Below are 23,261 nucleotides of genomic sequence, written 5' to 3'. Positions count from 1 at the left end.
CTACACAATTACATTTAATCCATCTACATCCACACTTGCAACCAAAACTATTGCCCTTGTGAATTTTGTCACTAATTCTTCCACAATCCAATATTTTATCTTCAACATCTTCTTCTCGCAAAAGTTGTCATAGATACTTTTAAGTAGGGATATTTTCTACTAACAAATATTCTATAATTTGCCTCCAGCATCCTTGTAGAAATTATGGTGTAGAGTTGCAACTACTTATGAAGTTTTAATCAAAATCACAAGACACAAACCTACTCTATTTCTCTCTCGAAGTTAATTCACACAATTTAACATCATCCAAGTTGTCTGTTGATGTGGAAATTTGAATTTTTTCAATTTAATCAAGGAAAAATCAAATTGAGAATTTCTTACTGCTTTTTTCAACACATAGTTCATTGGAATGTATTACTTTCACTATGAACTTGGCATAGTTCACATGGTAAGTTCATAAAATTTTGGGTTGATGTGATGCTATGTGTTGTGTATATAAATAATAGGTGTCCAACCCTTGCTATTAGAAACAAGACTCCCTATGAAATGTGGTATGGCCACCTTCCTTCAGTGAGGCATCTCAGGTGTTTTGGTTCCTCATATTATGCCTTCATACTAAGGAACAGATAAAAAAACTCAGTGCAAGGAATCACAAATGTATCTTCTTTGGGCACTCATACCTCCAAAGCATACCATCTCTATGATGAAGTGAATAAGAAGTTTATAATCTCTAGATATGTGATCTTTCTTGAGTCTTCCAAGATTGAAAACGTTGTTGAGTGGTAGATTAATTGTTTGGACATATTCGAACATGCAAAGTATTTTCAAGAGTTTGATAGTGAGATTCCACGTCTCCTTCTCTTAGATCTATAATTTCTATGAAGAGCCTTGAAGAAATCAGGTTGAAGGAAATTCCTTCACCTGCTTTGTCAAGAAATATCTAAGAGACTAATGGGAGCAGGTAGCCAAATCTGACAAGCAGTGAGGGTACATGCAAGATAAAAAGAAAGGATTAATGTAAAGGTGTAATGCATAGGAGTGTACTGACTACATACATATCATCAAACATCTTTCATCCCACTTAGGATGCCTTGCATCGTGCCTGGTTAGTCATAAGCTCATCTTGGTCACAACCTCAATAGCTTAAATAAACAAGTGGTAATACTCTTCATCTTCTAAGCTATGTAATAAACAAGTGGAAGGGAGAAAGACATGTAGATCAAACACATGGAATGACTTTCATTTCTTGCAACCATTAATGTCATTGAAGACGGAATGATACGACAATGATATGCAAACTTTTAAGCTACATTAAGAGGTGTATTTCAAAAGACGTGCTTTGTTTTCCATACCTAGCCTCCAAAGGGTTATGCATCAGATGGAGTCTTCAAGCGGTCCTAATATTCTATCATACTTTGGGTTTCTTGGTCTTCATGTGGTCCTAATATTCTATCATACCTTCCGGTGGTGCCAACTTGGCATGGGGTAGCTGATGTTGCAAATATAATGGTGAGTAGCTTGGATGGTGTAAGAGGATCCGGATGGGTCCCAACGAAACACATCAAGATCGTTCCTTTTTAAAGGGGCTATACTTTGCAAAAGGGATTGAACGACAAAAAGACTTGTGTTAAGGCTATTGGGTATGGTTGGGAAGGCCCAACCTAACCAAAGAAGGGTGTGAGGATCCCATTGGGAGATCTGATCCAGGTAATGAATGCCTATTCTTTTAAAAGAGGAAAGGATAGGGTAGACCCCCCCATGTCTATTTATTGGCTGCTGACCAATGATTCTGTCTGCTCCAATATTGATGCTTGCACCTCCCTTGGGGATTTTTGGAGTATTTTGAGCAATTAGTGGAATTTCTCTCTTGCATAATCGCGAAATTTTGGAGGATTCTCTATTGGGATATCTCGATCAAGAAGCTGTTGTCTAGGAAAATTGAGGTATTTAATTTCTAGAACTTTTTTCCACCATGCTGGGAGTCCAGTAATGAGTCTCCAGACAATTTTGCCTCCAAAGGCTAAATTGAGAAATTTAGGAGATCTAATTCCAATACCTCCTCGGTCTTGGGGCTGGATCACCTACTTCCAATTAATCAAGTTGAGTTTATTTTTATCATTTTTCCCCCCTGCCATAGGAATTGGTGAAGGACGATTTCCATTTTGTTGTGGAAGGAGGCCGGAGCTTAAAGAAGAGAAAAATGATATAGGGGAGAGAAGATATCCCTAACTTAAGAAGAGTGAGGTGACTAGCATTGCTGAGCCAAATAGATCCCCACTGTTGCACTTTTCTTTTCATGTTGTCAACTACTGTGTCCTAGATTTCTTCTCTCAAAGGTCCAGCACTTACAAGCATGCCCAAGTAAGAGAAGTGAGTCCAATCATACTTGCATGTGAATCCAAAGATGATGGCGATATTGTGAAGCTCCTGTACTATTTTGTTCTAGCCATATATGTAGCTTTTCAAATTATTTACCATTCCGCCAGAGTAGCTCATGTATTTGTCAAGGAGAGATTTGAAGTGCTTGGCTATTGTGGTGGAGGCCCCTCCAATCAGCAGGCTGTCGTCAGCAAATTGTGAATGATTTATGTTCTTGACCCTGTCCCCAAATTTTATTCCTGTGATTAAGCCAACCCTTCGGCTGAAGTCCAATGCTCTGCTGAAGGATTCAACCATTAGAATGAAGAGACAAGGTGAGATGGGGAAACCTTATCGGAGACCTCTGGAGGATTGGAAAAATTCTCCAGGTCTGCCATTTACGAGAGGGGAGATCCATGGCCCTGAAATGAAGGCTCGAATGAGGTTGATAAAGCGGTCATCAAATCCCATCTTCTTCAAAGCTGCCAAGAGGAAGGAGTGTCTCACTCTGTCAAATGCATTGGCCAGATCAAGCTTGAGGATAAACCCTTTCTCATTTTTGGTTTGACTCAAATGGATGGCTTCTTGCACACGTAAAATGGAATCAGTTATGTTTATGTTGGCTAAGAATCCCCCTTGATTTTTGGAAATGAGAGAAGGTAGCGAAGGCTTTAGGCAGGTAGCAATGATTTTTGTCAAGATTTTATAGGAGGAGTTACAGAGTGATATGCGTCTCAAACGAGCAAAGGAAGATGGCCTGTTTTCTTTGGGGATGAGTGCTAGATGAGTAGCATTGGTATATCCTCTTATTTTGCCTTTTCGTTGGATCCAATTGAGCATTTTTGTCAAGTCCTTTTTAATAATTCCCCAGAATTATCGATAAAAGCAGATGGGAAAGCCATCTGGTCCCAGGAATTTATAAGGTTGAAGAGTCCAGATTGATCTCCTGATTTCCTCCTCATCTATTTCCTTGCTTAAAATTTCATTCATTTCCCTGCTTATCCCTGTTGGGAAATGCTACAATAAATCTGTATAATCCTCTGCTTCCTTTGTTTCCATTAGCACGTCCCGATAGTGATATGTAGTAGCTCTTCGAATGGCTTCCTAAGTGCTTTGTCTATAACCTTCTGCATCTAGGATGGAGCTAACATTATTCCTTATCTTTCTGGCTGTCGTTTTCTTGTGAAAAAAAAGCTGAGTTCTTTTCATCCCCTTGTAACCATAATTATCTCAACTTGAGCCTCCATTTTGTTTCCTCTTCTCTGTTAACTTGATATAGCTGTAAGTAGAGTTCATTTTCCTCCTATTTGTTCTCTTGGGAAAGGCCATTATCCTCTATTGCTCTTCGGATACTATCTAGATTGTTCTTAATTTCTTTTTTTACCTTCTCTGGTTGTTGATACTTTGTTTTAGCCCATTCTTTGATGGCTTGTTTTGTTTTCCGTAGTTTTTCTTTCGAAATGAAACCGGGAGAGCCTTCCACGTGTTGGATCCAAGAGTTGTAAACAATTCCTGCAACTGCTGGTATATCATTCCAGAGAGAACTGTATTTGAATGGAATGGGCCCAAGTGGCCTATGATTTTCCAACGTTAGAGTTATTGGGAAGTGGTCGGAGGTAGAGCACGTTAGAATGTTAGCATATCCAATGGAGAAAGCAGAGAGAAGTGTAATATTGATGAGAATTTTGTCCAACCACTCCGTGATGTTACCAACACCCATCCTGTGGTTGTTCCAGGTGTATCTACTGTTTTTTGGAGGGACATCCATAAGATCATGCTCCTGCATGATATTTTCCAACTGTATTCTATATGGATCAGGCGTAAAACTGCCTCCCCTTTTCTCATCTGGTGTGGAGGATTAAATTAAAGTCACCTCCTAGAATAATTTTAGTGTTCTCTTCTGTGTCCAGACTGTCTTTTAGATCATGCCAAAAACTATCCTTATCTTTGCAGTGATGCGACACATAGATGTTGTAGATGATAATGGCTTGTTGATCTGCTTTATTTTCTAGAGTCGTTTTGATCCAGTGTTGATTTATTGTTTCCAAAATACAGTTCCATATACCTTGATTCCAAATTGTTGCTATTCCTCCTAAGGCTCCTCTTGCCTCACTAATGCTTCCTCTATACTGTCTCTGCTGCTCAATGACTTTATTCATTTCCTTGTGGTTTTGTTTTGTTTCTTGTAACATAATAATTCCTGGCTTCTCAGAAATGATAAGGTCCCTTAGGGCTGCTACCTTAGAGGGGTGACTAAGTCCCCTGATGTTCTAAGATAATATTTTCATCGGGATATGCAGTATGCGGGGAGGTGCTCACCCCACTTGGTCCTTGTTGATTGCTTTTTTGTCATGCTTCCCCAGGATATAAGTTTCTATGGGTGTCTGCGTTACCATTGCTATGGCCTTTTGTGTGTTCTCATCCCTGTGCTGCTTAGCAGATATCCTGCCTGGGCCAAGTTTCTTGGATGGTTCACTAGAATCCCCATGATATTTAGATGAGCTTCTCATGATTCTATTGAGGGGAGGATCAGGAAGAGGCTGAGAGGAAATAGTAAGAGGAAATGAGGATTCGATAGTGTCTTGGCATTGGCTTTCAGGGAGAGGGGGCTCCTGGGGATCAGGAGGAGAGTGGGGGGATGAGGGGTCTTCTTCCTCCAAAGATTCAAAGGGGTTTGATGTAGAGGGTAATGGCTAAGTCAAGATGGGATGGAGGGAGAAGGCTGCAACTTGGATTTCTAGGGGAGGCTTTGGTTTTGGGGCTGAATATTTGGGGTTTGTTTTCTTTTTTTTGACTTGTTCCCATGTGTCTTCACTGGCTTCACCATTTTCATTCATTTCATTTTCTTTTAGTTTGCTACACCTATTAGAAAAATGACCATATTCATGGCATACCTTACATTTGAATGAGATTTGTTCATATTCTAACTGCTGAATATGGGTCCATTGGTCCACTTTGATCTTGATTGCTTCCGGAAGACCCCTTCCTAAGTCGACTTCAACACAGATCCTTGCACATGCATGCATGTTGTCCTTTGGTTCGCATCTATCGATGTATTTTCTGACAGTGTTCCCAATGGCTTTGACCGATTCATCTCCCCAACAATGAATAGGGAGATGGGGCAAGCGAACCGAAACTGGGACTACATTAGGTATATCCATTTCTGGGTCGAAGTCAGGGGACCATCTATTCAGAGAGAGACCTCTCGAATCCATGAAGTAGGGACCATTTCTGAAGATGAGATTCTGGTCTTCTTTGGTTTCAAATAGGAATGTGTAGTAACCCCTTCCACAGAATATTGTTGCAATTTTTCCTTGGATGTTCACGTTCCAGTTGTGCTCCACCCATTTATGTACAGCTTTGTGAGAGGGTCATAAGCTAGTAAATTGTCCAACCAGACCTGTCTTTGCTAGAGAGATCACTGCCTTCCTTGGGAGACTAGGGGGAAGGGAGATTTCTGGGATTTCAGCCAGTTTCTTGACGAACTTTGAAGCTGTGGCTTTGCTTCAGATGGTAGCATTTTTAGAAATGAGAGAGGCGAAGATCTCAGCCTGGTCTTCATTGTCTTGCATCTAGGAGGGGTCAATCCCAGCATGGAAAGTCCAAAATGGAGCCAGTCGCAGCACTAGCTAGAGGAGGAGTGCAGAGCCCAACTGCGGGGGTGCCAAGGAGGAAGATTGGAGGCCTAGCAGTAGGGGCTACCAGGCAGGAGGCCTGCAGAGGGCCGTAGGTGGTGAGGTTGCAGGGGCGTGGGAGCTCCGGTTCAAAATTTCACATGCGATCAAAAGGTCGAATTGGAGCTTGTACATTTTTTCGTGGTGTGAAATTTCTCCATGTCTCTGTTATTAGGTTATGAAAATTGGGGTGATTCAGCCAAAAGGCTTCAAAGCGAAAGGGCATGTGAACATTGTCTCCCATTCTTTGCTAGTGAAGCATAATAGGCCAATGGTCCAAGCGAGAGAGTGGCAATATAGAGGCCAAGAGATCCCCGCCAAGATGTATTGCATTATCAGAGATCAGGAATTTTTCTAATAGATGCATGCTTGTTGTTCCAAGTATAAACACCATTGTTGAATTCTATATCTATAAGCCCGTTGTTATGAATGTAGTTTTTGAAGTGCATGCTTTCACAGTCCAACTAGATCCGTCCTCCTCTTTTTTCCTCCAACCTTGTAATCATGTTGAAGTCCCCTCTTGTGATCCAAAGTGGGTGGGATCTTTCAGAGTTGATTTGAGTTAGGGTGTTTAGTGTGTCTACTTTCTTTGTCACCTCCTGGGGGAAGTAGACATTAGTTAAGTGTCCATGAACATTTGTCCCTATTAAATGAAACTTGGCCTGAATAAAGTGCTTACTGGCATGTATGTTGGTAAGTGTTATATCTCTATCATCCCAAACAATGGCTAGCCCTCCTGAGGCTCCCATGGCTTCCACCGCCACTTCTTTGCTTCCTGGCCACGCTTTGGCAAGGATCTGATCCAACGTTGTGGAATTACACTTGGTCTCTTGCAAGATGAGAATTTGAGGCTTTTCCTGTTGTAGCATGTTCTTCATTAATTGTCCCTTCCCCGGGCTGTTGAGCCCTCTGATGTTCCATGAGATGAGCTTCATGATTCACGATTGGGAAGGGGATTATAGTATTTGGTGAGCTTGGAGTATCTTCCAGATTCCACCAGCATCTCCCCTATGTGGATGGTTCTCTGAAGATCGGTTTTCCATCCTCGTTTCTTGTTATATTTGAGGATATTTCTTCCATCCCACTGACTACCAATTTGGACGCCTAATTATCTTTGCTTATGTGCTCTTAAGAGAATTACTTCTAAGTTCTCTAGCTATCGCTCAGGAATTTTGTCATATTCCTTTTTCTTACAAGCCTGTTCAAGTCCTGATATAACTAGATCTCCGATGTCGAAGCTCTCCAGTTTCTCTTCCATGTGCTATACTATTTCTTGCTCTGCCTCTGTATCATCTACAATCGTGAGATGCATCTGAGTGCTATCTACCTCCATATCTTGAGTAGTCCTTTTCTGCATGTTACTGGGAGAGGGTGTTTTGGTGTCCGTGGGTTGCATAGAAGTGAGGGCTTTCTTTGAGCTTGATGGGGCAGAATGGGCAGAAGTCTTAGGAATGGCGTCAGGTTTTTTCTGATTATCTAAAATATGAACCTTTGGCTGGTGTAGGATTTCAAATTTGTTGTTGTTGAAGGCAAGGAGGTGCTGGTGATAGGTTGTTTGACTGAGGTAGAGGGCTTTTTATGGGTCTTTTTGCGATTGGGAACTTTTGTGAAGCCATCGGAGTCGGATTTTTCCCTTGAAGGGGTGGTCATGGATTTCATATTGGAGGGACAGTCTTGGAATAAATGGTCTAAGGCATGGCATTTTCGACAGAAAAATGGTACATGCTCATAATCTATTATTTGTAACCATTCATAATCATCATGGTAGAGGCTTACCACATCCGGGAGAGCTTTGCTAAGGTGCATGTATACACAAATCCACACATAGGAGGTGTATCGATTCAACTTTGTCTCCTCTTCCACTTTGATGAATTCACCTAAACCATTCCCAATGTCTTGCAAAGAGTCTTCATCCCAATACTCCAGAGGGAGAGAATAAAGGTGCAACCACACTGCGGCCCAGCTTAGATCTTCTTTGTTCAAGTTAAAGTGTTCGATCCATCCTCTTAGGTACAACCCTACTGCATTGAAGAAATATGGTCCTCCATCCAATACCCTGTTTCGGTCCTCCAGACAATTGAAAATGACAGTAAAGAAGCCCTTAGGCCCTAACTGCAGTATTATATGCCCTTTTGGCTTCCATTTGGTTGTGATCGAACCTTGCAAAGCTTTCTCTATTGGCCAAAGGCATATGAACTTTCCTATCAATGAATGATCCCTCATAAACTGGATATGCGTGTTGATGCGCTGACTTGGGAGCTTGATTTTGGGTCTGTCAACTGCTACCGGCTTGCAGGTGTTTGACATCACTCGTGCTTCTTCATTTATGTTGTTATTTGTTGGCGTATTTTCATTCTCTGTTGTTGTATCTTCTAGATGGTCCATCCTAACATTTTCAGTCTGTTGTAAGCCGTTTTCCGTATCAGCGGGGGGAGGCATCATGTCCTCCCCCTGAGGGGATTCCATTACATGATAGTTGTTCCTTATTGTGTTGTAGCTGCCTTATTCATGAAGGTCAATGGCAGAATGACATAGTCTGTGAAGGTCTACCAGTTGCAGAGCAGTGTCAAACCCTAAGCGCTCCGCTCTCCATTTTATTTTTTTTGACATAAACGGTTAGTTTTTCATTTAAAATCTGGCAAATCATCTGCCGAAGACTTTAACACTGAAACCCTGTATTTCCTTGTTACAGTTGGTGGGGAAAGAATATTTTGCTTTTGAATAGTCTACTAAATGAGTTACACTATGAATGCAAATAGAGGCTTGAAAAAGAACTTGATTTGGTTTCAGAATGGTGCCTTGAAATTCCACTACTTTTGCTTTCCGTGACGTAGCTCTGCTTCCTAGCTTGTAGAGAGAAGATCCAACGCGTCGGAGTGCCAGATCATCCCAAGAATCACTGTGTTTTATTTTTGAAATGTCTGGCAGAGTGTTATATAGTGTTCAAGAATGCCAAGAGTAGTAAATTGGCCTTGATGAGGCCCTTGTAAACTCCCCAGCACCTACCCAGATGCAATAGTGAGTTCCAACGATGAACAGAGATCGAAAATTCCATGGTTGTGTTCTGAATTTTCCCTTGTGGATGAGTCTGCATTTCCTAACAGTAGCCAGCTCAAAATGGTTTGGTCACAAAGTCTGGAGAATCTAAATCAACGAAATGCTCAAGGGAACAGAGGCCCAGAGAACTCCAAAATTAAGGAATCCTACAGTCCGATTCAATATCATTTACTAACAAATATCTCCTTCTCCTGAGAGAGCCTAGGTTGGCTTCCAAGTCCGCCTATGAGCTTAACTTCCTCAGAACATGATAGAAGGAGATTTTGTAGAACTTGGGCAATAGTAGTCTGATTTTTTTTGAGGATGGGAGCTAACTACACCTGAGAAGGAATCTTTTGAGAGTTCATAGCCTATATAATTAGTCTGGAGTCTCCAAAGATCGAGATGGAGAGGAGGTTCCTCTTGATAGCTGGATTTAGACCCTTCCACAGAGCAAGAACTTATGCTCTGTTGTTTGTTTCATGCCATAGACCCTGTTAGCTACCTATACCAATAGGTTTCATATTTCATGATTGGCAATGAAAAGGTCCAAATATGCTCTGCTTTGATAATGCAAAGATCACATATTTCCAAGAGAATACAATCTGTGCTTATAGCTTGATGTAGACTCAAATTTTGATGGATGGTCCAACAGCCTAATCTGGATCATGCCATGTTTTAAATTTTCAGTTGTAGAATAGAGAAAGAAGTCTGTCCAAACTGTTTAATCTTGGCAGACAAAGCAGTTTAGGTAGAGAAGAAAGGCTCCCAACAGCTTAATCTGGGACCTTGGAAGAAATAAGGGTAGAAGTAGATAGAAAAACAAAAGGAAAAAGCCAAAGAAAAGAAAAGGCAGATAAGGGTCTGCAAGTCCAAGTGCACCCTCCAAGAAGAAACAAAAAATGCTAGGCAAGTAGATGGGTAGGCAGTTGGGGTTGCAGAAATGTCACTCCCACAAATTGAAGGTATGCTAGCCTTGTTCACAAAGCAAAATCAGTGAAATTGAGAAGTCCTTCTTCTCCATCAGGTTGCAGCAAGCTGAGAAGCATGTCTAACTTCCCAATTTTCCCCTTGTTACACTAAAAAATGTCACCTTGACTACTTACAGTTAGTATGGCTCAAATCAACAGTCATGCTACCCTCTTAGGCAAGTCTCATGCCTCTGTTATCCATCTCAAACTCAAAGAAGAGAGAAAGTCTTGTAAAAACTATGTTTATCTCTGGGGTCGCAGGTTCTCTCTAGCCTTACCTGCGGGGACGCTGACCTTGTTCACAAAATCTGCGTCCATGGACGCTCTGTATGTTAAGGGACAGGTGCGTCCCTCTGTAAAAGGCAAAATGCGCGAGTTTTATCTTGAAAAAGTTACTTGTGGTTACTTCTAGAACATTCTAGAGGTCGGTTTGATGAAATGGATGCGCCTCCAGTTGGTTCATGTATCTCTATTAAGGGGGAACTTATCCCATCAATAAGGGAGCTATCCCACCAAAGAGGGGGATGATCCCATTGATAGTGGACCTGAATAACCTCTTTACAGCACTATAAATAAAGGCATTGAGCCAGAAGGAGAAGAGGTTGGAGCTATACATTTTCTTTGGGTAAATGCTGCAGGATTTAGGTCTTCCATTAGAGCCTTTGTGAGGAGAGATTGTCTTCACTTGATTCTACTTGGGAGAGGGTGAGCTTTGTCAAAGTAGAGGAAAACCCTTGATGGACCCTGGGAGGAACTTGCACAACACCAAGGCCAGGTTGTAAGAGTTTCTTTGTTTCGTTATTAATACAAACTGGTTTATTTTTCTCAATAGCTTGTGTTAATGAGTTATTTCATGTGTTCCTTGGTCTGCATGTTGAATATATGTTTTATTATATGAAATGCAAGTGCTTGGTAATTGTTTGATTGTTTGTGGTTGCAGGAATTGACTTGAAGGAGGAGCTCATCCGGATCGTCAAGAACGGACTTCAACAACAGCGTTTTGGAATAAGGTAAGCCTAAACACTTGTAGTTTTCATGTTGTAAAAGGTGTATTTAGAGAAAGATCACTCCATTTTGTCTTGTTTGTCATTAGAATGTCTTAGACTTCTAGGAAGGTCAGTCGTGTCCGCACCCTTGACCATTCCGTGTGACAAATTGGCGACTCCACTGGGGAATCCATTAATGAGAGAGTCTTTTCCTTTATATGAACTTTGCTTTGAGAAAATCATTTTTATTTTCTGGTTTTTGACTGTGAGAATTAGTATTTGGGTGGCTTAGCTTTAGATTTAGTTAGATTTGGTTTTTCTTCATTTTTCCAGAAGGACGCACCCTCTGAGTACTGCACAGTGCGTCTTTGGACGCGCTGTTGCCGTCTGCACAGAGCGGGGCCGCACCTGTGACAACGGGTTGCCTGCGTCTTCCTGTAAAACTTAAGAAAATTCCATTTTTGCTTTAAATTGCTTTTAGATTTTGTTTTTCCTTAGTGTTTTCTGCCCAGATCCTTTAGTACCCTGTCAAGAATTTTCACCTGAACTAGTTTTGTGAGCTTTGAGTGTTTTAGTGGTTTTCAACGAAGTTTAGACCTAGGGTTTGATTTTTGGAAAGGCTTTGTAGTGACTTTGATAGTAGAAAGTTGTCCAGCCTTAGATCTCTCTGGTTAGTCAACCTTCTTAGAAGTTGGGCCTGTCGTAAAGTCTCCTTGTGTGAGCAACTTGCCATTTGAGTTGTTTTGGGTCAAATTTCGAATTGCTTGTTTATAAAGTATTGATTTCCATTTTACAAAAAGAACAAAAAGATTAGAATTTTGTTTTGACTAGTTTTTGGTTCTGCAATAAGCTAGTCCTTGATTTGATTGTGATCAAGTAAAACACCTTAGAAATAATCATTGTTAGTTTTGGCCTCGTTAAGATTGCTTAGAGTAAATTTGCCTTTAGTTTGCTTATGAGTGCATTTTCATAGATTTTAAGAGTTGTTAAGATTGATTTTTGGTTATATTAGATTTATTTGCTTTATTAAAAGAAAAATACAAAAACATCTTCTTAAAAAGTCTTGTTTCAAGTAGCTTTTTGTTTTTGAAAGAAGAAAAGAGTTTTTTTCGTGCATGTAAAGAGAGGTTATGTTTTTATGCTTGGAAAAGAAAAACGAATTGTTTCTTTGATTGTCTTCAATTAAGAAGTTGCTTTTATAAAGATTGCATTCTCTCAACTTTTTAGTTAAGCAATTCATCGAAAAAGTAAAGTAGTGGATAAATCATTCTAGGTGCATTTTGTAGTGGTTTCGAGTCGAGTCAACACACCACTGGTTTCACTTCCATCACCTTTTGACTTAAGAAACAACCTTAAAAGTAACGCTTAAATTAAAATCAATCTAGTAATCTTTATTTTTCTAGGGCTCTGAAGCACCAACATAGCTTAGGCTAGGGTCTTGGAGTAGGTGAGTACTTAACTCTCCAAGACTACAAAACCAAACAGATAGTCTATCTTGAGTAGAACAAATCCAATTGTTTCAGTTACATTCTGGGAAAGCTCCTCTTAAAGGAGAAGCACGAGCTCGTGTCCGAACCAGTGAGGGGATCATTCCTCCCTCGTTGGGAACGACGCCAGGCAGTACGTATTACAAACGGTAAACCTCGGATTAACCATTGTCGAGGAGCCAGGGGTCACTTATCGGTAAACCTTGGATTGTTGTCAAGGAGCCGGTAAGGGGATTGGAGCTTGCTACTCTGCCCTTGCGTGCTGTCGGAGTTTAGACTGTTCCCCCAGGTGTAATTGTTGTGATTGGTAACCTTAGTGGCCATAATATCTAGGATTCTACCCAAGGTGACGGTGGAGGGAAGGTCCCACTGTACCTGGAGCAGACGTCGGTTATACTCACTTGGATTTTCTGGGGGGTTCGCTTCACTTCGAGACGGTTAAAGTGGAGGAACTTGGTCCAGTCTATTCATTAAGCAGGTTGCCGGGGTAACTGTTCCACCCACCATTTCTGTACTGAATCCTGCGAGGTTGGGCCTAATCACCAACTAGCGCTTTTGGTCCGGAAGACTACTGTTTGTGTGTGGTTTGACGCTCTAGATTATTTAGGCGTGTGCTTCAAATTTGTTTGCTTCTTTAGAAGACTTTAGGTGGTTTGATTTGAAATTTTTTACTTTGTTTTCGTGTGTTGTAGTTAAAATCTTTAATTGTGGCGGAATTACCGAGACAGTCCCGTAGACTTCGGGGCAAGTCTCCTGAGATTGTTACCGGAATAGATTTGTTAAGAAAACTCCGTAAATCGCGGGGTGAATCTCCTGAAGACATTCCGGGTCATTTAGAAGGGTTAAAGGTCCTTGTAACTCCTCCTAGTGGCAGTAGAGTAGGATCACCTGAAGAAGGAGAATTTTCCTTGGTAGTCCATCCAGATTACCAAAGTTTAGAAACAGGTTACAATCCCGAAGCTGTTACAGTTTCCGAGCTTGCTGGTAGTTTTTCATCTGCCAGTGAAACAGGCGAAGAACCTGAAATTTCCGAACCTGTTACTCCAACTCCTAGTGTTCCTGATTCACCAAGAATAGAAAGAATTATCACCGAAAATCTTCCTGTTGGATTAATTGCTATAGAAGAACTTGTTCCAGAGGAAGAAATAGGCGTTTCTGATTCTGAAGATCTAATTACCCTTGATCTAAGGGAGCGTGAATCCATCTTTTACAGTCCTCCTAGAAGTGAATCTTGGTACCTTGCATTAACCAATTTTTTAGACAACTCAGTAGGTTTTTCTACACCTCGTACTCCGGTTCCACCTAGAGGAATTCATTCTCCTGTAAATATGTCTGGTCAGTCATCTGTGTTTTCACAAAGTCCTGAATCATTTTTACATGGCGGTCCTTCTGTTCCTACTGGGTATCAATCACTTTCTGGTACCTTTGCGGGAGCATCTCCTCAACCCGTTGATCATGGGTTATTAGTTGGAAACAGTGGTAATGTACCATTGAGTATAGGTGACGTTTATATGATGTCAGGTTCAACTCCCATTAACCAACCTCAAGGTGGCCAATTACCGCCTGGGGGGCAACCTTCGTTAATGCCTGGGGGGCAACCTCAAGGTACTTCATTCGTGACTGGGGGGCAACCTCAAGGGTATCAACCCCAAGGGTATCAACCCCAGCCTCAATATGTACCCCAAAGTCAACCTCAGTATCAATATCAACCTCAAGGATGGCAACCTCAAGGATGGCAACCCCAAGGGTATCAACCCCAAGGGTATCAACCTCAAGGATACCAACCTCAAGGTCAAGGTCAACCCCAGTATTCGTATTTACCTCAAGGTTATCAACCTACGGGTCAATACCCTGGTCAAGGTTATCAACCACCTCAAGGGCAATCATATGGGACTGCACCTTACAGTTATCAACCCTATCCTCAATACGGCTATGGATCTCAGTATCCTCAACCTGTTACGAGTCAATACCCTGGAATGTTAACATGGGATCCGTCACAGGGTCAACAGATGTCGCAACCAAGTATACAGTCGGTACCTCAAGCAGGACAACCTGCAGTTCCTGGTCCACCCCAGCAACCGCAACCTGTCCAGTCAAGTGTTCAGACCCCTGTAACTTCCGTAGTTACTCAGCCGCCAATTGCACCTGGTACTCCACCTCACACGGCTGCAGCAACTACCGCTTCATCTACCATGCTTACTTCTGGAGTATCGGCAGCTCCGGTTTCTACTGTCCCTGTAACCACTCCTCAGACATCTGTACCGTTGTCTGGACCCACGGTTCAAACCACAGTCCAGATGCCTGCAGGCCAACCTGGTACAAGTACGGTTGTTACTACTCAACCTCAATTTGTTCAACCTCCGTACCAGGGACAGTATCAACCTGGGCAAGCTGCCCAACAACCGGTTTACCAGTATCAACCGTATCCTGGGTACACTTATCAACAACCTCAGCAACCCCAGTACGGTCCGGTTAATCCTGGTTTTCCAGGAGGATATAATATCCCAAATGCGACTCCTGTTCCTAGTTATCCTGGATATCCTCCTCCTGGGGCTGGTATTGTGACTCAGAGTTTTAGAGATCCTAACCGGCAGTTACCGTTTATTGCGACTTTAGATTTACCCGACTTGACGCGCCTAACGAACGATCCAATTCAATATCTTCAGTTCTGGCCGCCAATGCCAAATAAGTTGCCCAGCGATATACCCAAGTTCGAAGGTAAGTCTGGAGAGGATCCGTCTAATCACGTGATGACTTACCACCTCTGGTGTGCATCAAATTCCATCTCAGATGATTCCATCCGCTTACGTCTTTTCCAGCGTACACTCATTGGTCTCGCAGCCAAGTGGTACATTGAGTTACCACGGGCCTCTTTTTACAACTTTAGCCAGTTAGCTACCTCGTTCTTAACTCATTTTCAGTTACCAGTCAGATACGATAATGGTACAGAATTATTAACTTCGCTAAAACAATCGACATCCACGTACATTTCTGATCACATCCATGAGTGGAGACGTCGAAGAAGATTAGTGAAAGTTTTTATCCCGGACCAAATCTTAGCTGAATGGTTTGTCAAATCATTATTACCAAGAATTACTGAAGATGTAGCTAAGGCCGGAGTAGTTACTGAGGAGCAAGTCATTGCTCAGGCACAATACCTTGACTTAGTTTACACTCAGTCGGGTACGTTACACGAGAAAATTCCGGATCTTCCAAAGTCAAACCAAATCGCTGCTGCTCCTTCGGGATCTCATGCCGCTGATGGTATGATCGGTATCGTGACTACGAAGAGTAAGAAGAAGTCTTCCAAGGCCTCCAATACTCCAATTATCACTTTGCCTGATTCTCCGACAGGAGAGTCTTCTCCTCCTGAACTTACCGCCGACATTCACGCTGTAGAGTCATCTACGGCCAAATCAAAAAACGGTGGAAAGAAGAAAGGAAAGAAGAAGGCTAAAGCAGACAAGGCTCCAAAGGAGAAAACGGAAAAGTCGGAAACCAATGACGAAAAACGCAAACCTCGATATCCTTGTCTTATTTGTGAAGAAGATCATTTTACGAGAGACTGCCCTCATCGGGCCGAGGTAGTGAAAATAGTCAAAGGTTCTCCCACTCCTGCTGTGTTAAAAAATCCATTTCCAGAGCAGGAGAATAAGATGATAGGTTCTTCTTCGAATGCCAGTGAAGAACCCATTTTGATGATGTCTCATGTCAGGATTGCGACTCGATCGCAAGATTATGGTAGTAAGGCTCCTGTTGATGGTAAGGAAGCAGAATCTTCTCACTCTAACCCATCAACCTCAGCTCCTGGTTCCGATCCACTACAGATCGAAAAACCTAACCCAGACTTAGTGATTAAGCCGCCCGCCAAGGGTGTACTTCGAAGGTCTGCTTTCAATCCACATGCGAGAGCAGCCCAGAATTACAACATTGTTGAAGACTTAGCTGTTTCACCTTCAGCAATGTCGGCACTCGAAGTGCTGCAATCATGTCCAGCGCAACGAAAATTGCTTTTGTCGGCTATTGGAGCTGTCGATGTTCAGGACCCGAACCTAATGATCTTTGATCTAGAAAATAGTACACCGCGTCTCCCCCATCAAATGGCTTTCCAAATTCCAGTGATAGTCAAAAACAGGCCTATTCATCGGACTGTGATTGATGAGGGAGCTTCTACGTGTATTATGTCGATTCAATGTTGGAGATCGCTTGGTTCTCCTTCGTTGAACCAATCCCCCACCATCCTTAAGGCCTTTGATGGCCGTGGGTTCCGTCCGTTTGGTATTCTACAAGAATTGCCTATAGGGGTCGAAGGTAAAACCGTTAGTCTGGATGTGGAAGTGGTTGATGCCCCTCTAGACTACAACCTTCTTTTGGGTCGAAGTTGGTCATATGCTATGACAGCGGTCGTTTCATCGGTCTTCAGAGTCATTAAGTTTCCACATAACGGTAAGATCGTGACTATTGATCAGCTGACATACTTTTCATCCGACCCAACCTCTTCAGAAACTATCCAGCATGTTGGTAAAACGACAATCCCTTATAGGGACATTGGTGTAGGTTTAGTTAAGGATTCCGGTTTACTGGGAACTTTTCCTCTCCCTCCACTCAATGCAGACCCTTCGTTTGCAACAATTCATATGATCACGTCAGAAAACATTATTTATGATGATCCTTGGTATGTTCCATCTGACTCTGAGCTAGACTCACTCGGTGATGTTATGCCGTTGAGTCCGTATGAGATTGCTTATGAAGCTCTTATGTCTTTTACCGACTTTCATTCAACCGAAGTCGACCAAATGAATGTGGTCAGTGAAGAGTCACTTTTCACCTCACCCTTAGAACGGATAACGTTTCCCGAAGAAGTGTCATCTGACGAACAACTTCGCGAAATCCTAAGTGTAGATGATCTACCATGGGAAGATCTCCATCACAGATCTTCGTTTTTACCTAAGGATGATGCATTTGAAAATGATTTTTCATCTATCTTTACCGCTGAATATGTCAAAGACGCTCAGGATCCAACGAAACATTCTGATTCAGAGCTGAATTTAGGGAATATTTCTCGTACTATTCCCATTGATATTTCAGTGAAGCCCGGAATCGAGGAGAACATTCATATAGGTGCCGCATGTACTGAAGAAGAAATCCAAACTTACAAGGCCCTATTCCAAGAATTCCGCGACGTGTTTGCCTGGTCTTACGAGGAAATGCCGGGAATTGATCCTGCCATTGTTGTTCATGAAATCAAAACCTACCCGGATGCTAAACCCATTCGGCAACGGTTGCGTCAGATTCACCCTCGAAAAGCGGCTGCGATTAAAGCAGAAGTCGAAAAGCTGTTGAAAGCAGGTTTCATTTATCCGATCCCGTTAACGGATTGGGTATCGAATATTGTTCCCGTCAATAAAAAACAAGGAACAATAAGAATCTGTATCGACTATAGGGATATCAATCGAGCTTGTCCAAAAGACAACTATCCTACGCCTTATATCGATCAAATAATTGATGATTGTGCCGGAAGTGAGATGTTTTCCTTCATGGATGGTTTCTCAGGCTATAATCAAATCAATATTCTACCTGCCGATCAACCAAAAACGGCATTCATTTGTCCATGGGGGACATTTGCTTATTGCAAATTACCTTTTGGGCTTAAGAATGCCGGCGCTACTTTTCAACGGGCGATGTCTTATGCATTTCATGACATCAAGCACATTGTGCAACCCTATCTCGATGATTTGCCTGCTCATTCTTTACATCGAGCTGATCACCTTGTCCACCTACGAGCAATCTTTATGAGGTGTAGGCATTATCGAATTCGGTTGAATCCCCACAAGTGTGTTTTCTGTATAGAAACAGGTCGATTGCTGGGATTTGTTGTTTCAAAAGCCGGCATTCGCGTCGATCCCTCGAAAGTCGAGGCTATCATCAAATTGCCTCCTCCTTCGAGTTTGCGCCAACTCCAAAGTTTGCAAGGGAAAGCGAACTTTTTACGCCGATTCATCCCAAACTACGCCGAGGTCACTAAAGGTTTTACACGGTTGTTGAAACAGAACGCACAATTCTTTTGGGACGAGATTGCCCAACAATCTTTTGATGCATTAAAACACGCGTTGACCCATGCACCGTTATTGCATCCTCCCAACTACAACCAGGACTACTTCTTATACCTCGCAGCTTCGCATTCCACCATTGGAATGGTGTTAGTTCAAGAAGATGAATTCAAAGCAGAGCATGTGATATATTATCTTAGTAGAACCTTAAATCCCACTGAGTTAAAATATTCGCATGTGGAGAAATTGGCCCTGGCAGCCGTTCAAGCTGTCCAGCGTTTTCGTCACTACATTCTTCTCCGCAAAACTACGTTATTTCGGATTGCAACCCTATGATTTATATTTTGACAAAACAACTGCTAGGGGGCAAGTACTCTAAATGGATTGTTATCCTGCAAGAGTTCGACTTGGAGTTCGAGAAGTCCAAGTCTAAGAAATCTTTAGTTTTTGCGGAATTGATGTGTGATTTCCCGAGTGCTGACACAGAGACTGTGGCAGAGGAGTCCATTGCGGACGAATCTTTGTTTCTTATTAGCACTTTAGATCCGTGGTATGGGGATATAATCATCTATCTCCAAACCCAAACCTTTCGGCCTGAAGCTTCCAAGGAAGACCGTCGAAAAATTCGGTTTCGATCCCAGCAATACAGAATTATTGGAGATACACTTTATCGCCGGGGGGCAGACTTAGTTTTTCGACGTTGTTTAACTCACGAAGAGGCTGAGAGAGTTTTGAATGATTGTCACTCTGGAGCATGTGGCGGTCATATGTCTGGGTATGCCACAGCTCAGAAGGTGTTGCGCGCTGGCTATTTCTGGCCGTCTATGTTTAAAGATTGTATCCTTGCCGTCAGAACATGCCACAACTGTCAAGTGTTTGATCGAAAGATGCGCGCTCCACCTGCTCCTCTCCACCCTATAATTGCCGCTGGTCCATTCGCCAAATGGGGCATTGACTTTATTACTTGTAACCCTCACTCGGCCGGGGGGCATGCGTATATCATCCTCGCGGTTGATTATTTTACAAAATGGGCCGAGGCGATGCCTACATTCGACGCAAGCGGCAAGACAGCTGCAGTTTTCGTATTCAATCATATCATAACTAGGTTTGGTGTCCCACAAGCAATCATTACTGACCATGGGAGCCATTTTCGAAACGTCATGATGACTGAGCTTACAAGCCAGCTTGGTTTGCGCCACGATAGCTCTACTCCTTATTATCCGCAAGCCAACGGTTTGGTTGAGTCAATCAACAAAGTTCTAGTCATCATGATTCGACGGATCATTGGTATCCATCGAACGAATTGGCATAACATGTTATTTTCGGCGCTATGGGCATATCGAACTTCAGTGAAAAATTCAACAGGTTTCACCCCTTTCCAGCTAGTTTATGGCTTAGAAGCTGTGTTACCTATTGAATGCGAAATCCCATCACTTCAAATGGCTGTCGAATTACTTCCAGCTACTTCCGAAGAGGAGAAACGGTTATTATACTTGGCTAAATTAGATGAGACTCGACGTGACGCTACTTTAGCTATCGAGACTCACGCGAAACGAATGAAAGCTCAGTACGATAAAAATGTAACCCCTCGAAGTTTTTCGGAAGGAGACCTAGTACTATTATATGATCAAGCTAACGATAAGCTAGGTGCCGGAAAATTCGTTCCCATGTGGCATGGGCCCTACATTGTAAAGCGAAAGCTAGCAAAAGGGGCTTATGAGTTAGTTGATTTTGATGGGGACTCTTTGGGTAAACCCAGAAATGGACTTTACCTAAAGAGGTATTATGCTTAAAATGATGGGTATGGAGAAATTTTTAGATAGGTTAGATTTCCTTTCTAGCTAGCAAGTGTGTTAGTTTAGTCAGTGTGCTTAGCTTAGCGAGTGTGGTTTTTCGTCATTATTCTGGCTTATCTTGGTTTTACTCTTGATATTGTAGATGTCGACGCCTCTCCAAACATACATTGGATTTGCTGATGGTGCTTGTCGTAATACACGGAATATCTCTTCCGCAGCTTGGGTTATCTATTCGCCCTCTGACGAGTTAGTTTCTATGCATGGGGTAAGCCTCGGTCAAACAACGAATAACATTGCAGAATACAGTGCAGTGGTTGAATTATTATCCGAATCTATTTCATTTGGAATTCGACGTTTGATAGTGAGGTTAGATTCTGAACTTGTTGTATTACAGCTTAATAGAGTTTATGCCATTAGAAATCCTGTGTTATTAAGGTTGTTTTTGAGAGTGCGTCTCTTGGAACGTGAATTTGATTACATTGAATATCAACATATTCCAAGGTCTTTGAATACATTAGCAGATGCAATTGCTTCTCGAATGTTGGACAGACATTTACGATAATCATGCAAGTAAATTTAAAAACATTTCATCACATATGTTAAACAAGATAAGCCGGTAATAGTGATATATATAGATAGAAGTGTGTCAAAAAATATATACATCGTCTTCGATCATAGGTTTAAAACACCTTATGATCGGCAAAATGATAGTACAAAAGTCAAAAATGTCACATGTGACTACAAAAGTGACTAGTCAATCACTGGTGGTGCTCTCTGTACGACACCACTGCGCGGGCTACCTTACGCAAAAATCTCCTAAACGGTCCAGGGACCGCGACTACGAAGCGCTGAAGCCTGATAGGAATGTCGTCCATAGTAGTCTCAGGTATATCTGCCGTGAGACGCTCTAGATCATGCTCCAACTCAGCTAGTACTTCTGCTGTCGCGTCCTGTGGGGCCGGTACCGGTGCAGCTGGATGTAGTCTATCATAAGGCCGGAGGTTGGCTGGACGCTGTGGACCAACATCTGCATTTTGAAAGATTTACTATTAGTTTTGAGACGATATATATAAAAAAAATACAAAAAATACATAACTAGAAAACTTGTGAAAATAAAAGTACCTCTGTCGTCCCATTGTTCTCCCTGTGGAAGAACCATGTCCGGATCACCTCTGAAATCCATTCCGGCATACGGAAAGTCCTGTATCACAAAAAGCTGGCCCTCTAACCAGTCAAAATAACTATCTGAGAATCGAACTACTGTCGCGCCCTCGTCAGGATGCCGGGCCATCACCGCAACCCATCGTATCAGCTTTGGCTGCCGAGGACCCAAGATATCAACAGTGAGTTGCTGAGGGATCAGCATTGGAATTCTCTCCAAGGCAAAGCTCACGACTATAGGCCCATATCCAAAAGTCTTTAGTCGTCCGTTCTTTGCCTTGGTCAGTTGGCTCTTCATATGAGCCGACACAGCTTCACACCAGTTGAAAATGGTGCCTTGGTAACAGTCAATTGCCATCCGCATTTGGGATCCGGAAGCAATGTGTAAAGCGGCCGCGCCGCAAATTCTGGTAACCGTGAACGCTATGACTTTGAGTTCCGGTAGAGTGATGTGTTTTATCTCTATGCCTTTTGAATGGTGAGCCCCACGTGTGCACCAATCCTCGCGGAGACTATCAAGGGATTGGCCACCCGGCCTAGTCCCCGCAAGACTGAGTTGCTCACCTCTGTTTGGCAAGCCAGTGAGAAAGTATACATCCGAGGGCTCTATCTCGAGCTGGTGCCCTCCTATGTAAAAGCATTGTTCTTGTACGTTCCATCGCTCAACCAGCCATTCCAAGAATCTTACCTGGCCCCTCATGCCCGGTATGGTCCAATATTTGTATAATCCGCATGCTCTTAGGGCATCCAGGGAAGGTTGATGATTTATTGCAGCTTCATCTTCCTCTACATGCTCTCTTTCTCTCCAGTCTAACATGATTAATGCCCTGCATATCAAAAATAGCAATTAGAAATTGATTTGGGAATTTTTGGTGGTTTTTTGAGAGAGTTGGGGTTTTGAAATGCGCGTTTCTCGGAGGACGCACCCCGGCTTTGTAGCACAGGGCGCCCGGACGCAGCTGGCCTGAAGGCGGGCTGCGTCTTCCGACCGTTTTCCCGTATGAGAAAAAGTCGGGGGACGCAGGTCACCCGAAGGGCACCTGCGTCCGCCGAGAGGCGCATTCCAAAACCAAAACCCCCCCAAAAAATGAAACTAAAACCTAAAAATTGATTCTAAACGGATAGAAATGCAGAGTAGGATGTGTAAAATACCTGGATGAGACGGCGTTCGATTCCAACGGTCAGATTTTCCGCAGCGACCACGGGAAGTTTCTTGTCAAAAGCTCCTTTTTCAACCTCAACAGTGAAACGGTAAAAATGACATGGTAAAAGGTCTTTTTATAGGTTTTTTGGATGAATTAGTTCATTTTTTACCATGAAAAGATGTTTTTAAATGTATTTTTGCCTATTTTAAACAGGTATGAGTAATGTGTCGCTTTTGTGCAGGACAAAGGGATTTCGAGGGAAATTGTAATTTTTCACAAACAAAAATATCAGAGTCATCTTTTAAGCCCTTTTCTGACTCCTAAAACATGAAAAGATCGCCGAGTGTTTCTTTTACACTCGTTAAAACGGAATTAAAAGACGGTCCCCTTTTAGCTCTTTTCTGACCGCAAAATCAGGAAAAGATTGCCGGGTTTTTGTCGTTTCAAACTCGATAAGGAAATAAAACGACGTGTCCTTGATCGCTTTTTACTTTTCAGGTTGACGACACTATTATGAAAGTACTCCTTGGTCGCAAGATCAAGCGGTTCCCCCAGGTATTATTTTATACTTTTTCGGGCTTGAGGGACACAAATATA

General features: G+C 42.4%; 1 protein-coding gene across 1 annotated transcript in view; it reads right to left on the bottom strand.

Moving 5' to 3' along the window:
• The window catches only part of LOC149242738 (GTP-binding nuclear protein Ran1A-like), a 48,139-nt gene that overhangs the window by 5,990 nt on the left and 18,888 nt on the right, over positions 1-23,261 (bottom strand). The gene's annotated exons all lie outside the window — the stretch shown is intronic.

Source organism: Pinus tabuliformis, chromosome 8 (genome assembly GCF_031772625.1).
Source record: "Pinus tabuliformis cultivar Carrire ecotype Pingquan chromosome 8, CPIR1, whole genome shotgun sequence".
In the NCBI taxonomy this organism is placed as follows: Eukaryota; Viridiplantae; Streptophyta; class Pinopsida; order Pinales; family Pinaceae; genus Pinus; species Pinus tabuliformis.
Note: the sequence above shows the minus strand (reverse complement) of the source record. Positions and strands in the feature narration are given on the sequence as shown.